Below are 15643 nucleotides of genomic sequence, written 5' to 3' on the forward strand. Positions count from 1 at the left end.
ATTTCGCGTCTGAACGGAAAACACAAACGACCAACTCGGAATGACTTGCCTTTGACGCTTTTCAAAGCGTTCTTTGTGCACGACGACTGCGCCGCCTAGCAGATACAAATGGGTTGTACAACTTTGAACTAGCAAATGGAAGAGGGCTAAGCCCCCTCTCTTTTAGCCCAGGTTCGATCTGTCTCCCAGAATAACCAGGGCGCACACACACACACCCGTGCCGTTGAAGTGCTCTGCTTCATTTCTAAGGGCAACTCAACATTCACTCCTACCCCGAGTGCAGAAAAGACAGCATCCACAGCAACAACAGCTCAGGTCTCTGCACAGGAGCTAAGCTGCCCTCATCTCCTCTGCTCTGCGGCTCCTGCGGAGTGGAGTCCTGCCTGGAGCCGTGTTTGCAGGCGGCGGCTCCCCGCCCCCTGTCTGGGCGTCGTGTCCAAGAGCTCCTGGGAGGAAGAGAGAGCCCTCCCACTCGGGGGCTTTTCCACGGTCTGTGTGAGGAGGGGCGGGTGTGTCCAGTAGCTTATCGAGCGGAAGCCTGGGGCGGCGGAGAGCTGTGATCGTGCAGACCTTGAGGTGTCACCTCTTTGTCTGCTTTCCCGCCCCCCCTCCGCCCAAGCTCTGCTCCAAAGTAGCCCGGCAACCCCTCACACCTGCACGTGTCACAACCTAAGGTGCGGTCATGAGACACCCATGGGGTGTCGTTCTGTTCTTGCTAATTGTTTCCTGCCCGTCGCAGGCAGGAGTCCATGCGAGGAAGATGCGCTGGACAGAGCTCAGAGGGCGCAGCTGGGTGGCTTTCCTTCTGAGTGACGTTCCTGCAACACTCTCCCGCTACTCTTGGTGCGCTCATGCCACAACACAGGAAGGCTGGAGCAGGTGGCTGTGGGCTTTGCGCACCGCCGAAATAGCTCAGTTGGGAGAGCGTTAGACTGAAGATCTAAAGGTCCCTGGTTCGATCCCGGGTTTCGGCATTTTGTTTCATCGCGCCCTTTGTTCCTCTCTCCAGCGCCCCCTGCCTAAAGTGACGCGTCCCTTTCTCAGCCCGAAACGCAAGCGAGAAACCAGCAGCGGTCCCTGCAGGTTTCCGTAGTGTAGCGGCTATCACGTTCGCCTAACACGCGAAAGGTCCCCGGTTCGAGACCGGGCGGAAACAGCCTTGTTTTGCACGCTCCTGTACTTCACAGAGGTCTTGAGCGACCGGTCATTTGTTCCCAATGTATTTCCGGTTACTTCGTGCACTCTTGTACCAAACGCACGTTCCTTCTGTACGCGGAGCCGATCATTTGCAATTGGGCTGTGCCGACAGACCAGGACGAGCTCTGTCGGCTCAAAAGCAGCGCAGGACCTGCAAGAACAACAGAAAGATTAGCATCCAGCGGGGGCCTCTTAGTGAGCCCAAGAGCTCATCAAGAATCGGCTCCAGCTCCGGCTCCAGGACGAGCTCTGTCGGCTCAAAAGCAGCGCAGGACCTGCAAGAACAACAGAAAGATTAGCATCCAGCGGGGGCCTCTTAGTGAGCCCAAGAGCTCATCAAGAATCGGCTCCAGCAACAGGGCTGGGCGCATTGTTCCATTCTCCGCCCACTCTCGGTGTAAACAAGTCCCTCCTAGTCTCTGCTTGAAATGCACTTTCCTGCGTTTGCTTTGGTGTAACTGGCTTCCCCTGCATGGGCGAATGTGAAGAAGATCCTTAGTAAGTCATTGAAGAAAACCGAGAAGAGGTCGGAGTGGCCTCTGTCGTTCATCAACGATCCAGTCAGGCAGTACTCCTCTGTAAAGCGCCGTTCGTTCACGTCGATTGGCTTTTTTTTTGCCTTCATTCGTGCGAGTAGTAAAAGCACCCCTATTCTGCCGTGACCCGGATTCGAACCGGGGTTGTTGCGGCCACAACGCAAAGTACTGACCACTATACGATCACAGCGAGTTACCGAGACACACGCGGAAAGGACTGTGCTCTCTTCGTGTGACATAATTCGGAAAAGTCCTGACGTTGCATTTCAACTGAGCCCCAGTATACATCGACCCTTCGACACTCTGAGTGACAACTCTCTTGCGTGTTTTCTCATATTTATGTAGTTTGTTTGCATGATGCCGGTGAAGTGGAAATCTAATAAGTAAATTGATTCTTAAAAATGTAGAGAGCTTTGAAAAAATATATTGGTGCTTTTAGATAATATATTTCAAGGATGTAACTGCTGTGCTACAGTGCGTGCAGAATTTTAGAAAACAGTTCGTCAACAAAGTACACTGTTTAGGTTAGTTTAGAAGACAATGTACCAAAACAATATATGCTGTCTGGGTCATTAGAATTAGCTGAAAGTAACTGATAAGCTTTGAATAACAAATCTAGTTTTTCTTCTCTCGCTCTATGATGTAATCTGTTTTCTCTTAGAGAAAGGGGAAGTTTTAGAAGGGACCAAGTGCTGAACTTTTTTACAGCGCAACGTCTTATAAAAACCCTGTACTGCTTGTAACAAATTGAGTCTGTGGTTGCACTTTGCAGGGCTCCCAATATTGCAATATTGAAATAAAGACCTTACTCAGGTGAGAACTCTCTCTTGTGGCTTCCTTGATAGTTATATTTCCATGACAATTTGGGGGCTCGTCCGGGATCACAAACCTGAGCGCGAACGGCTGCTGAAACTCCATCCGGACCCGGACAATTTTAGCAAATTGGACGAACCTCGGAGGATAAACTGTTTATCCTTCCAGAGACGCGTCTGGAGAATTGGCAGCTGTCTGACGTCAGTAAGTGATCCTTTAAAATTAATAGTTATATTTCCATGACAAGAGAAAAACCATCAACACCCCTACCACCTCCACCAATCCTAACCTTGTTTTTACTATACCCTCTGACCTTTCCCTTTCACCCCTTTGCATCCTCAGCTAACATATTTTAAAATTACAATAGACTGTATAGTATTTATGTTTAAAATTAAGGTAAATATGTCAAAATATCAAAATCCAACTGCACAGTGCTATTGTAAGAATGCTTGTCAAGTTCTCAAACAAACCTGCATTGTATTTTTAAAATATTTCAGCAGAGGATTCAACTGGAGTATAAATGAAGATTCGACGATAATTTTTTTTGAGTGAATATGGTTTTCTGGGGAGTTGCAATGTTGGGCATTATTGGACATTTCCCGGTGACCCTGACACGTGTTAAACACTCGCATTTCCTGCAAATATTAAAATGGTTAAGGTTTCGCTGAGAAATCCAATCGACTGAAGACAATGTTCATATCGCCAAAGAACCCCGTCCCTGGGTGGACTCGAACCACCAACCTTTCGAGTAACAGCCGAACGCGCTAACCGATTGCGCCACAGAGAATGACTGGTAAGGTCATTTCTCGAATCACAAGGTTTCGGTAAAAAAAAAAATCTCTTCCCGTTTATTTTGCCAGCCGGTAATATTTCTTCTGCACTGATAACCAAGAACTGAATTTCATGTTTTGCAAGCTGTGTGAAGTTCATCAAAAACAAGTTTTTGAAAGGAAATGAACACATGCATTTAACAAAATCAAGCCCTTTGTGAGTGCCCCAAATGGTACGTTCTGTACTACAACATAGGAAGAAATACACGGCTGGGATTTGAACCACAGTTCTGTTGTTCAATAAAGAGGCACTTTAACCAACTAGGGTACGGTGACAGGACCACCATCACCTTTTACAGCCACTTGGACACACCGCTCTGAGACATCTGTGTTCAGAAAGCGCTGAACCTGCGCTCAGAGCAAATTGCCTCTTTTACATACAGTAGCAGCCCCGACACTGAGAAACGAAGAGAACTGGCTTTTATCTGGCATTTTTCATGTCCAATGCGTTTGACATCTAACAAGGGCGACAAAGTTCTTTTGCAACACTATTTCTTCTTCTTTTTTATTTCTGTACGCTTTGATAAAAAACGAGAAATCGTGCAACGGAAAAATGTCTTTTTTTCATAGAGAAAACGTGCACCAGGAAATGTTGTGTTGAGAAGAAATGATTTAACATGATACGTGACCTAATTTATCCGAGCAATTGCTCGACCAGCAAGATCTGGAGAGGTTGGAGAGTCTGGTGGATGTGATAATTATACGGTGTTGTGGAAGAAAACAGTCTTTCTTTGAATTCTCAGTCAGAATTTCAGTGCGAAACATAAACCCCTTGTCTGATTTAAAGAGATTATATTTTAAAACTCATAAAAAATAAGAAAACACATGTTTCTCACTTTGAAATTTTAGACGGAGCGGTGCATTACTAGTAGCGGCGCTGAGCACACTATGGGGGAATTCAGGTCATGTGAAATGCCAGCGGTTTAATAAACAATGCGTCTGATTTCGGATCATAAGATTGTAGGTTCGACTTCTACCTGGCTCGTGTAAATTTTATTCAAGCTCCTCAGTAATAGCTGTATATTATGTAATGAACCGCACCTGAAAGCAAACGTTGGGTCTGTTTCCTTTGTTTTCCAGCATGAAATAGCAAATCGTTACAAAAAGCACCTGCTAATGTCCAATAGCGGGTTTTGTTTTCAAATTACAGTTTCAGGCTTCAGACACTTTTTAATAAAACAAAAGTGTCCGGAAACTCATTAACTTTCAGGTTTGCTTGAACCTGTATTAAAAAAAAGTTATCTGAAACTTCCGGGATTCCATTATCTGATGTAGCTGTCTCTAAAGTTGGACGTGATGTTAAGCAGATGTGAACTGTGCCTTTTCTCTTAAAAAAAAAAACAAAGTTCTTTTTTCCCCTCCACTCCAATGCTGGAGACTGTAAGCCTGTGTGAGCTCCACACTGCGTGTCCTGTACTGCTCTATTTTGTTTTGATTATCTATGTGGTGTACAGATAGAACTCAACTGCATGGGGTGAATTCCGTGTTCAGGACCAGCAGAACCTGAAAAAGTAACAGCTGACCTCGACATGATTTGAACACGCAGCCTTCTGATCTGGAGTCAGGCACGCTACCGTTGCACCACGAAATCACAGTTGTCAGTGCTGTTGAATTTCCCAAAGGAGACAAATCAGCTTCACAAAAAAAAAAATCTCCTGTGAAGAGCGCAGCTCTCCGAAGAGAGTCTCTTCTTCCCAGACCACATTTTATTCTTCCTGCGCAGCTCTTGTGCAGGTGTTGTTCTCAATTACAGATCCACGAACACTGATTTTTTTTCTATTTTGTTTTAAATTAAGTACCCCATGGTGCAACGGTAGCACGTCTGACTCTAAATCCCCAAGTTCATTTTCAAAGTATATCGGAGTCAACTGATACTGATCAGGTTCTGCTGCTACTGAACCCGCAGTCTTCACCTTAAGGTTCAATTCCTCAAGCCTTTTGACCTTATATGTCCATCCCTTCTCGTCAAAACTCGTATTTTCACAGAGTACCCTTCAGAAATCGCGGTATAGAATGAAAAAACTCCAGTAGATCTTGGCCGCTGTTGGTGATTTTCCTTTAAAAATAAATGAATCTCTGGAAATTTTACGGAGTGTATCACTTTCACTGAGACCGAGAAGTGTTAAGCTGTACATGAGTCTTTGTGGTTCGGTTGTTAAGCAAAAGGGTGGTGGTTTGAGCCCTCCCAGGGACACTATGAGCCTTTTAATGTACACACCCGTCTCACTTTATCTCCACGGCCGGTCTTGTACCGCAATCAAATACAGAGCCCGTAGGAGGCAGTAAGCTTGCATATATAGCTGTGTATATAATGAAGAAGCAGAGGTTAGTTTCTCATCTGCGCGTTACAGAGCCTTACGCAACTCGTACTGTACCAACAGCTAGGGTTTGATCCCTGCACGGGCTATTAGTTGAAAAGCCATTGTAAATGACGTGTAAGAGATTTATAGATACTGTAGATCAGTGGTTCTCAAACTGTGGTACGCGTACCGGCAGTGGTACGTGGAGTGCCACCAGGTGGTACGCCAAATGACCCTGGAACTGTGTAGTGTGCACTGAAAAATCGGGACGGGTTTTCATATTTTGTATTTTAATACTTGTCAAATACGCAGCCTACATACTACGATACAGTGCGTGCTAATACTTCAGTGGACACAAGAGATACTCTGTAATTCTATACCACTCTACAGGAATGCGTGCTACGGATGCAAGTGACCAATTGTATTTAAAAAAAGCTATTGTATCTCCAGCAAATAGGGAGAAAGGAGAATGTGCGTGATTTTGGAACAATGCCAACATTGTAAACACAGGAATGCATAGAAATACGTGCTACGAACGCAGGCAATCTTGTGAGCACACGAAAGCGTGATAGAAAAATATTTAAGAACTGTTCGAATTTGAGAAAAATACACCGAGCGTCTCTGTGTTTCGCTCCCATGCGCATGAAATAAAAACTTTAAATAAATACGGAAATAAAAACGGAAACGCGGAAAAAGCTTGCGGATTGCTAAAGCAGGTAAGCTACACTATTTTTGAAGAACCTTATTTACCGTTGGCAAAAGAGCTGACACGTATTATGTGTGGAAAAAAAGCTGCTAAACAGCTCGACCTGCTGCCCCCCTCCCACTGAAAGACACAGTCATTCATAGAATTATTGAAATGAAGGATTATATCAAACGTACACTGATAGAGCGCGTTAAGATGAGCAGATGTTTTTCACTGCAATTAGATGAGTCTGTAGTCGATTTGGCCAATTTGCTCGTTTACGTTAGATACGAGTTTGAGGGTATGTCCCATGAAGACTTTCTGTTCTGTAAACCGCTACCAACAGGAACTACAGGAGAGCACATATTTCAGCTTCAGAATGAATTTATCGAAGAGAATGACCTCGACTTGATAAAATGCATCTGAGTTTGTACAGACGGTGCTAGAGCAATGACAAGCCGACATAACGGTGCAGTTGCACGAATTAGAGAGGTTGCTCCAGAAATTAATGTACGCATTACAACATCCACCGCGAGACCTTTGCCGTCAAGAAAATGCCTGATGATTTAATATCTGTTAGACTCTGTTGTGAATTGTATCAAGGCTTGAAAAATTAATTCACATCTCCTTTGCTCAACTAAATAGGCTCACCCCTCTCACTGAAATGGTGCTTTTTTATTAGTTGTTGTTAATGTTTTTTTTTCTGTAAAATACTTTGAGAAGCCACCTTTAAAGGCGCTATATCAAATAAAGTTCATTATTATAATATTTATTATATGTATGTGTGAGTATGTGCACGTACACTCATGTTGGTCATTGAGAATTTCTGGGGTTCCTATGAGATGATGACTTGTAGGTGGTACTTGGATGCTTTGGTTGGATTAGGGGTGGTACTTGGTCCAAAAAGTTTGAGAACCACTGCTGTAGATACTTTATTGATCCCATGAGGGAAATTAATAAAGCTTATCCAGCTGGCTTTTATGTTTCACACTAAATTGCGATCTTGAAACCAAAATAATTAGAAATATGGAACACAACCATTGTTCTCCAAGAAGGAAAGCTGTTTAACACTGACGTCACTCCTTTTTATTTAACCCAGATTGTGAAGACAACTCCACCCTATCAAAGGAAAATGTTGCACAAAAGTTGGAAAGCACACTCTGAATCCATCTGTACTGTATATTTGATTTCCGCGATCCGTTCAAGGCTGCTTGGTGCTTCGCAAGCAAGTCATGTTCAGGGAAGAAACTCAGCTTAGAGAACTACTGGTGCATTTTCACTCATTGAATTTGATCTTTGTACTCTCTTTTCATTCTCAGCTATAATATTTCAAAATTACAGTTCGGATTTGATGGAAAACTTCACAGGCATTATTAAGTTAGGACTGTACAATTGTATTTTAATATCTTGGTATATTTACCTTCATTTTAATATGGATGTAACCATAAATGTTGTACTTTTGTCGTACATTTTAACTGAGGACGCACGACGACTATTATACCTTGTGATACATGCAAGACATCTGTAAACGAAGATGTAATTACAGTCAAATTGGCAATTAACAGAAAACCACAATTGTATAATATTATTTCTCTATGTCGATGATCAGTTGAAGGATTTGAAGAAACTATATATTATTCCTCGATATCGATGATCAGTTGAAGGATTTGAAGAAACAGCAGCGATAGCAGGTGATTTTGGTTTTGAACCCATTTTTACACCTCAATAATCCATTTGTCCTCGAAAAAAGAAAAGACAGGCATGTTTTGAGTCTCATAATGATCATCTTCTCGATCCAAAGAAACATATAAATTTGATTCCTTCCGTAGTATTTTGGATTTTCTTACGAAGATCTCACGAAGTATTGCCAGGATCTATATTTAGCGTTCGGTAGCGATAACACTGCTGATATTGATTGAGTAGAAATCTATGATGTATTGACAACTTTATCTGAAGCGAGAAGTCCTAGAACGCTGTCTATGAAGTGTTAGGATTCATACCAAGATATGCTTTTTGTTTTCAACCCAAAATGCTGCTATTGCATTACACATTATATGAACATTACCAGTTTTGGTAGCTTCTCTGCATGATTTTTCAAAACTGAAACTAATTACAAAATTATTTAAGATCAACCATGACAAAAAAATTATAAATCAGGACTAATATTAATATCAACTGATGTTACTACAGAAAAAAAGATTTAACTGAAATATTAATAAGACTATGCAAGCCTAAAAAGTAGAACAATTCAATTTATATAACTTTTTTTTTTTAGAAATGGGCTCACACACCGGAAGACACTAACGTTTCTCTTCGTTAGAGTATGTGAATAACAGTTTAACCCAAAATATTTGGAGTCCAGAGGGAGGACTTGCTCGCTGAATGATCTCTCAAGAAATCCCTGGTGAGATTCAACAGGTGTTTTCTTCAACAGCCACTAAAAGTCTGATGACCTTCTCTGGATTTCCTGAATATGACGTAAAATTAGTTCAAATCATTTGGTAGTTAACACAACGAAATGCTTTGGAGGTACATTTAAAACAGCAGAGCAAGACTGTAGCACTTCGTGTGTGACTGAATTTAATTGTGTAAACCTGGCTCTCTATGAACACGAGCAAAGAGTTCTTACTCAACAGAAGATTGCGATGTGAGCACAATAATATAAGACATCTGGAGACGCCAGAGATTGAACTCAGGACTTCATACATGAAAAGCATGCACTCTACCACTGAGCTACATCCCCTATGGCACAGATGGTAGAACTGACTTAAAGATGTGCATATGTTTACTGACCACAATCCACCCTTCATGAATAATTTATTTTTATATCCAGTCACATGGGCGACGGTGGTTGATTCTTCAATGGGGGAGTGCGTTTTTCTACCTCCTTACTCGACTGTCTTTCAATTATGTTTTCTTTGAAACCTTTTTGCATCTTTTAAGTGCTTGCGATTAAATAACGCATAGAAAAACAGCAGTACAGTTGATGTTCATGGACTGATGCACACAACTCCAGTGATAAAGCCCTTTTGTAAATATTGTAGAAGAATGTTAAAGGGCGAAACAACGCTCCAACCACGTGAATGGTAACAAGAAGGATCGTGTTCTTATTTAATATGTGCTTTTGAATTGCCTTGTCAATACACACAGGCTTTAGAGATGGACAAATAATTGAGTGAATCAAATTAGTTTTTGTTGGTCGTCTGTGTCTTCATAACTTTGTAGGTGAGAGAGAGGATTGCGAAAATGTGCAGGTGCTTCTCAGAAGAGCGTTGGTGGTATAGGTTCCTTTAAATAACTGAGCCAGTGCATCCCCAAATCTTTTCAAGATGATCTGTGATCTGGTAACACATCTCCTGAAACTAACATTCCAGGTAGGAAGTGTGCTCTTAAACACCAAAACACTCAAAAAGGAAGAAGCAGATCTCTGTACACAAGACGGTAGTGCGATATTAGAATTTCAGAGTTCTTGACGGATTCAGGCTCCTTCTCAGAGGTCCTTGCTCGCCAAATAACTTTGCATCTGAGGAAGAGCACCACGGAAAAAACCCAAATCAACAAGAGAGCGCATTGGTTGCTCTTGCTCTTAATGCAAGGAGCTGTTTTTTTTTCCTCGCAATAATAATTATTAACCAGAAACAGCAGTACAGGTAGGTCGCATTTGTGATTATGTCACTTCTCTGCTTCAGCAAGGTCAATAAAAGACTCTGAAAGTAGTAAAGCAAAACTGAACTCAAAATCATATTAGGAATTCTGAGCGATATCTCCATACAGGTAATCCAATAAGAACGTTGAAATATTTGAATATCATCTCTCTGTAGATTGCGCTGCTTTTTACCCAGAGTAAAACTATTGGATTGAAGGAATGCTAACCGCTGGGTTAAAATGTATAGTTGTTATTTGGAGAAATCTGTAAACTCGTGATCGACAGTGCTGATTATTTTCCGGAGACGGAGCACCGATGACCTATCCGAGCTAATTAATAAAGCTCACCCAGTGGATACTCTAGCAGAACGTCAAAGAACATTCACCTTTGTATCCAAAGAAACCACAGGAACAACATCAGGAAGCACAATCAATTCCCCTTTTAAATCTTTCCTGTAAGGTATGCTATGTGAATTCATGAAGTTAATCCTCTGATCTCTTTTGATCACGAACAAAGTACTTCTGATGGAGCGCTATGTTCAAAGATTTAATAAGCTTTACCCCTGCCAACGATTCGGTGCGAAGAATTAAAAGTTTCACAGACAAAAGCAGCTCACCACCACAGCCAATATTAAATTTACTGTACTTGCCGGTACACTATCATGTGCACTGCCTCAAAAGTGATCTTGGCAGATGTTGTTCCCTACATAAAGCTGAACGTGCCAAAGAGAATTTCTGTTGAGAAAACAAAATATTTTTTCTGCCTTGATGTTAAGCCTGTCTTTTAGAAAGTTTATCTCTTAACACCTCCTGCAGCCTAACAAAAAGCACTTTTACTGATCGTATTGCAGGTCTTAAAACATTAACATTTGGCAGCGGTGGGATTCGAACCCACGCCCCCAGAGAGACTGGAGCCTAAATCCAGCGCCTTAGACCGCTCGGCCACACTACCTTCCACCAGTTCCATCTTCCTCACATTCCTGGCTTGGAAAATGCCGGGGGCTTCAGCTCTTGTCGTCGGATCTAATGATATCATGACATGTGGAAGTGACTGCACCTTCATCTTCCGAGATGCTTTCAATAGCACAAATGCTACTTTCACCGGCACAAACATAGCAATAACGAAGGAGGTGGGTTTCATCCTTTGTGCTGTTTGTAGGGGCGCAACTCTACGTCGATCTACTGACTTGAAGAGCAAAAATCAAAATCCTCTCCTACTACTATTGCTTTTTTCATAGTTTCTTCAAATCCTTCATTTGAACGTCGATTTTGAAGGATATTGATGATAATACCACATAAATTGTGGTTTTCTTGTGATCGCCAATTTTATTCAAATATCAGCCTTTTTTACGGTTCCTTGCGTGTTTCACAAGGTATAATAGCCCCCCTCGCATCCTCAGCTAACATATTTTAAAATTACAATAGCTTATACAGCATGCATGTTTACATTTATATTAAAATTAAAGTAAATATACAAGAATACATACAGTACTAACCCAATAATTCTTGTCAGGTTCTCCAACAAATCTGCGTTGTTATTTTAACATGTTTCAGCTGAGGGTGCAAAAGGAGTATAAATCGGAGTATAAACCGTCAAGCGCTCGTGGCTGGAATACCACTCCGGGGACACCGTCGCCGACTCCAGGGAGCAGGTCGTGTGCAGAAAGATGTAGTCCAGGCGGCTGCACACTCCCCGGGAGTTTTTCCATGTCGTTCCGGCGTTGTTAGGGCGGCACCGTCTGAAACCGTCTACCAGGGAGAACTGCTTGAGTAGCGACTCCAGCTCTGCCAAGCTAGCGTCGCTCCCCTTCTCCCGGTCGACGTTGAAGTCCCCGCCAAGCACCACCTGTCTGTTGGTGGTGCAGCAGCTGGCCAGGTCAGCAAACACTTCCTTCCGGATAGAGGGTTCCGTCGGAGCATAGACGTTAATTGCTCTCAACTTCTGCCCCCTCCAGTCGATGTCTGCGACCAGGATCCGGCCCTGCACCACCGAGAAGGAGGAAACCAGCGTCATCTCTGGGTTTCTGAGGAGGATTCTCACTCCGGAAGAGTGGACCCCTCCTACGCTCCAGCATGATTCTCCCTTCGTCCATTCCCTGGTGAATGTCAGCTTGTCGCTTTCATCCTTCAGGTGGACCTCCTGTAAGAAACAAACTGAGAAAGACTTTGAGACCAGATCATGAAAGACTCCCCATCTTTTCACCGGGTCTCTTAGCCCTCTCACGTTAGTTGTTAGAAAGGTAAGTTTCACAATCATGATTAAACAAGTGAAAGTTGAACCTCCTCTCTTTGTGCTTACAGTGGAAAACTTGGGAGTCTACATCTGGGCACTGTTTAGCCTAGATGTAACTCCTCTTGTTCGGGTCCTGGGGGGAAAATGTTGGGCTCCCTCCAGGTCTCGCTGGGGACTGAAAGGTAAACATGCTGGACAGGTCCAGCCCTACCATCAGTCCCAGCTCCAGGGTGGCTTCAAAGTAATCTTGTCTTCCTCGAGGATACTCTCCGCCACCGCTTCGGGAAGGCTTTTTTCTTCCCTTTCTCCAGGAGTTTCGGGGACCTCCAGTTGCTCCTGGGCCTTGGGGGAGGGGGGCTCCACTTCCTGGGCTGCCTCTTCCTGTTGTTCCTGGGCCTCAGGGGAGGGGGTTCCGACTTCCTGGGCTGCCTCTTCCTGTTGTCCCTGGGCCTCGGGGGAGGGGGTAACCTCTTCCTGGGCTGCCTCCTCCTGTTGTCCGTGGGACTCGGGGGAGGGGGGTTCCGTTTCCTGGGCTGTCACTTCCTGTCATCTTTGGGCCTCGGGGGGGGGGGTTTCCATTTCCTTGGCTGCCTCCTCTGGTTGTTCCTGGGCCTCGGGGGAAGAAAGTTCCGTTTCCTCTAGGACGAGGAAATGGTTCTCCCTTACCACTGTAGGAAAACCGGCTCAGGGACGCCAAATATGTAAGAAAACCGGCTCAGGGACGCCAAATATGTAATCATAGTGGCTCTCTGAAGGCACCAGTTCTGTAGGGTTTGGGCATTTACTGAGACAATTATTAATTGTAGCAGTAAATCACAAAGTTGATTCTTTTGATGGCTTTAGAATCCAACCATGCGACATAACTCAAACAACGCACACACACAGGTACTAATACACGAGGATACATTTATTAATACATAAAATATGCATGTAAACCTAACAGATCTTATCGAGAGGGTTATCAGAATACAAAAGGTATATATTCAGTCAGTTACAAAGTGTTACACATATCAAGAGGACATACGTTCAGTATATCATTCATTTAGACCGTTTCGTAAAGTGATCTTGGTTACAACTTCTACTTTAGATACTCAAAACAAGTACATAACTCTTAGGAATTAAATTGATATCAACTGGTTTGGATAACAATTGAATTCTCGAGCTGTAATGCAGTGAAGTTGAATACTCATCCAATCTCTGGGGATTCAGATCTCCTGCGGGTACAAAGAAACAGTTGCAGGCTGTTGCTGTCCAATCTGCGCTCTCTTTCTCGGTGCCAGGCTGTGCTGTGCGGCTTGCGACGGAGCGCTGCTGATGCCCGCTGGCCGGCTAGTTAGTGTTGGCTTTAACTAGCAAAGTTTGTGCACAGGAGAAAAGATGACTGTGGGTCCCAGCAAGTCAGGAAGAGGACCGGTTCGTTCCTGATGAAGAGCTAGCTCTGAATAGTGATTCAGCTGTCCACAGTTCCGACCTGTTCACGAGGCCTGCTGCTGGTTACTCTCTGGCAACCTCAACTCTAGACTCTTAGAACAAAGGAAAGTTCTGGCACTCGGACACACAGGCCGTTCCGTGGTTGTCCGGGCTGAGTCTCAGGATGGTCAGGAGGCGCTCTGCGAGAATGTCCTGCCCTTGGGAGCCTTCTGCTCCTGGGCCGTCCTGCCCTGGAATTCTCCTTTGAATTCCCTTTAGAACAGTCCACAGAATCCTCTCCAGAATCTTACTGAATCTTACTGAATCTCGTGTTGCCTGTTTTTACCTGGAGGAACTTCAGCTCATTGATTGGCTGAAAGTTCCATGGGCATCAGAGTCCCACGTGGGTTACTCGGCCCTACCAGTCCCTGATTGGTTGATCAAGGTGAGATATGAGTCACTTACTCCTGACACTTAGGAATGCAGTCCAGATGTCCAACTGGCACTCCCTAGACAGATAGGTGCCAATGGGTGACCATTGATCATGATAGCCAGGCTTAGCTAAGTGCATCCCCCTTTGGGAGCTGTCCTTATCAAAAGAAAACATCTTAAATCAGCCTGCTTGAATAGTTTCTCTGTGGCTGCACCACAGAGATGAACAGAGAAATGGGGCCTCATTTGGGAAGCTCAGAAACACTTAATTCTGCCTTATTATTAAGCCTCGCTGCTACACCACTCTTTTCTTTTGTCCTTCCGTATGTGGATCCTCTTTCCCTTCTTGCTGGGAGTTATCCAGGGCCCTTCCTCCGGTCAGCCATTTTGTCTGTCGTCCTGGCGGCCATCTTGAGGCACTGGTGCGGCTGGGGTGTGGCCTCGGCAGTTTCGGTTCTCTGCGGGGGAGGTGCGGGTTCTTTGTTCTCACCTCTCTCCCTTTGTCTTGAGACCGGTTTCTGCTGGTCGGCTTCCACCACCTGCGCAAACGAAGGTTTGCTTACCTTGCATTAGTGAAGGAGGTGTTCCTCGGCGCCGCATCCATCGCACTTTTTGGCTGCCCGGCAGGTTTTTGCCAGGTGCCCCTCTTTGTTACAGTTGTGACATCTGACGATGTCACACGTGTTCTCCTTGTGGCCGGACTGTCTGCACTTCTTGCAGAAATCCGGCATCCTGGGGTAGTAAAGGTACCCCCTGTCGGCTCCGATGTTGAAGCGGGCCGGGGGGTGCTGGAAACCGTCGACGCCCTCTAGGTCCTCTTTCAGGAGGACTCGGTACTGGCGTTTGCCGTACCAGACGCCGCAACTGTCCCTGATCTCCGTCGGTTTGCCCACCACAGTTACATACCTCCCTAGGTACGCTGTTACCAGTGCCATTGGTACGTAGGGGTTGTACGTGAGGATTGTGATGGTCCTCTGGTTTGTCTTCCTCATAGGCTCCGGCCTGAAATCAGAGAAACGGGGGTGCTTACCTTTTTCTCTGATCATTTTCGTTGCCTTTTCATATGAGGCGTCCGTGGCTATGTAGGCCTCCATGTATCTCTCTGCCTTGTTGTCTTGCAGGCAGTAGAGATCTCCGGCCACCAACTGCAGGATCCCTCTCAGGAAGGTAATGAAAAAGGATTTCGCAGTTGGCATCGTCTCTGTTTTCTTGGTCCAGTGGAACCGAATCAGTGTCTTCTTGTCTGCCATCTGGAAAGGAGAAAAAAGGAGAGAAAGAGAGAGAGCAAGGTCCTGTGGAGAGGACGGTTTAGCTGCTAAAGGAGCAGCGAGTGAGCCCTGGACTTTGTCCTTGTGGGCAAAGCCCAGCTAGGTGCAGGCGCAGGAGGAAAGAGAGAGAGGGAGCGGATAGCGCTTCTGAGTCTCGAGGAAGAAAGCAAGCACCGCGGGCAGGCCACGAGTACCTACTCCCAGCCAAGAGGCCAAGGAGGTGGAGCAAGAGAAAGGGGGAGGGGAGAGGAGAGAGCAGAGAGAGAGAACGTTGCTGCCGGATCCCAACCAGCT

At 44.7% G+C, this 15643-nt stretch overlaps 4 non-coding genes across 4 annotated transcripts; 2 read left to right on the forward strand and 2 right to left on the reverse strand.

The window, feature by feature from the left end:
• Positions 1-901: 901 nt before the first annotated feature.
• On the forward strand, positions 902-974 carry trnaf-gaa (transfer RNA phenylalanine (anticodon GAA)). Its single transcript has one exon. It is a non-coding gene; the product is annotated as a tRNA-Phe (tRNA).
• Positions 975-1083: 109 nt separating this feature from the next.
• On the forward strand, positions 1084-1156 carry trnav-aac (transfer RNA valine (anticodon AAC)). The gene has a single exon. It is a non-coding gene; the product is annotated as a tRNA-Val (tRNA).
• A 695-nt stretch (positions 1157-1851) lies between these two features.
• trnah-gug (transfer RNA histidin (anticodon GUG)) lies at positions 1852-1923 on the reverse strand. Its single transcript has one exon. It is a non-coding gene; the product is annotated as a tRNA-His (tRNA).
• An 8953-nt stretch (positions 1924-10876) lies between these two features.
• Positions 10877-10958, reverse strand: trnal-uag (transfer RNA leucine (anticodon UAG)). Its single transcript has one exon. It is a non-coding gene; the product is annotated as a tRNA-Leu (tRNA).
• Between the last annotated feature and the right edge of the window lie 4685 nt (positions 10959-15643).

Source organism: Lepisosteus oculatus, chromosome 14, assembly GCF_040954835.1.
Source record: "Lepisosteus oculatus isolate fLepOcu1 chromosome 14, fLepOcu1.hap2, whole genome shotgun sequence".
Classification (NCBI taxonomy): domain Eukaryota; kingdom Metazoa; phylum Chordata; class Actinopteri; order Semionotiformes; family Lepisosteidae; genus Lepisosteus; species Lepisosteus oculatus.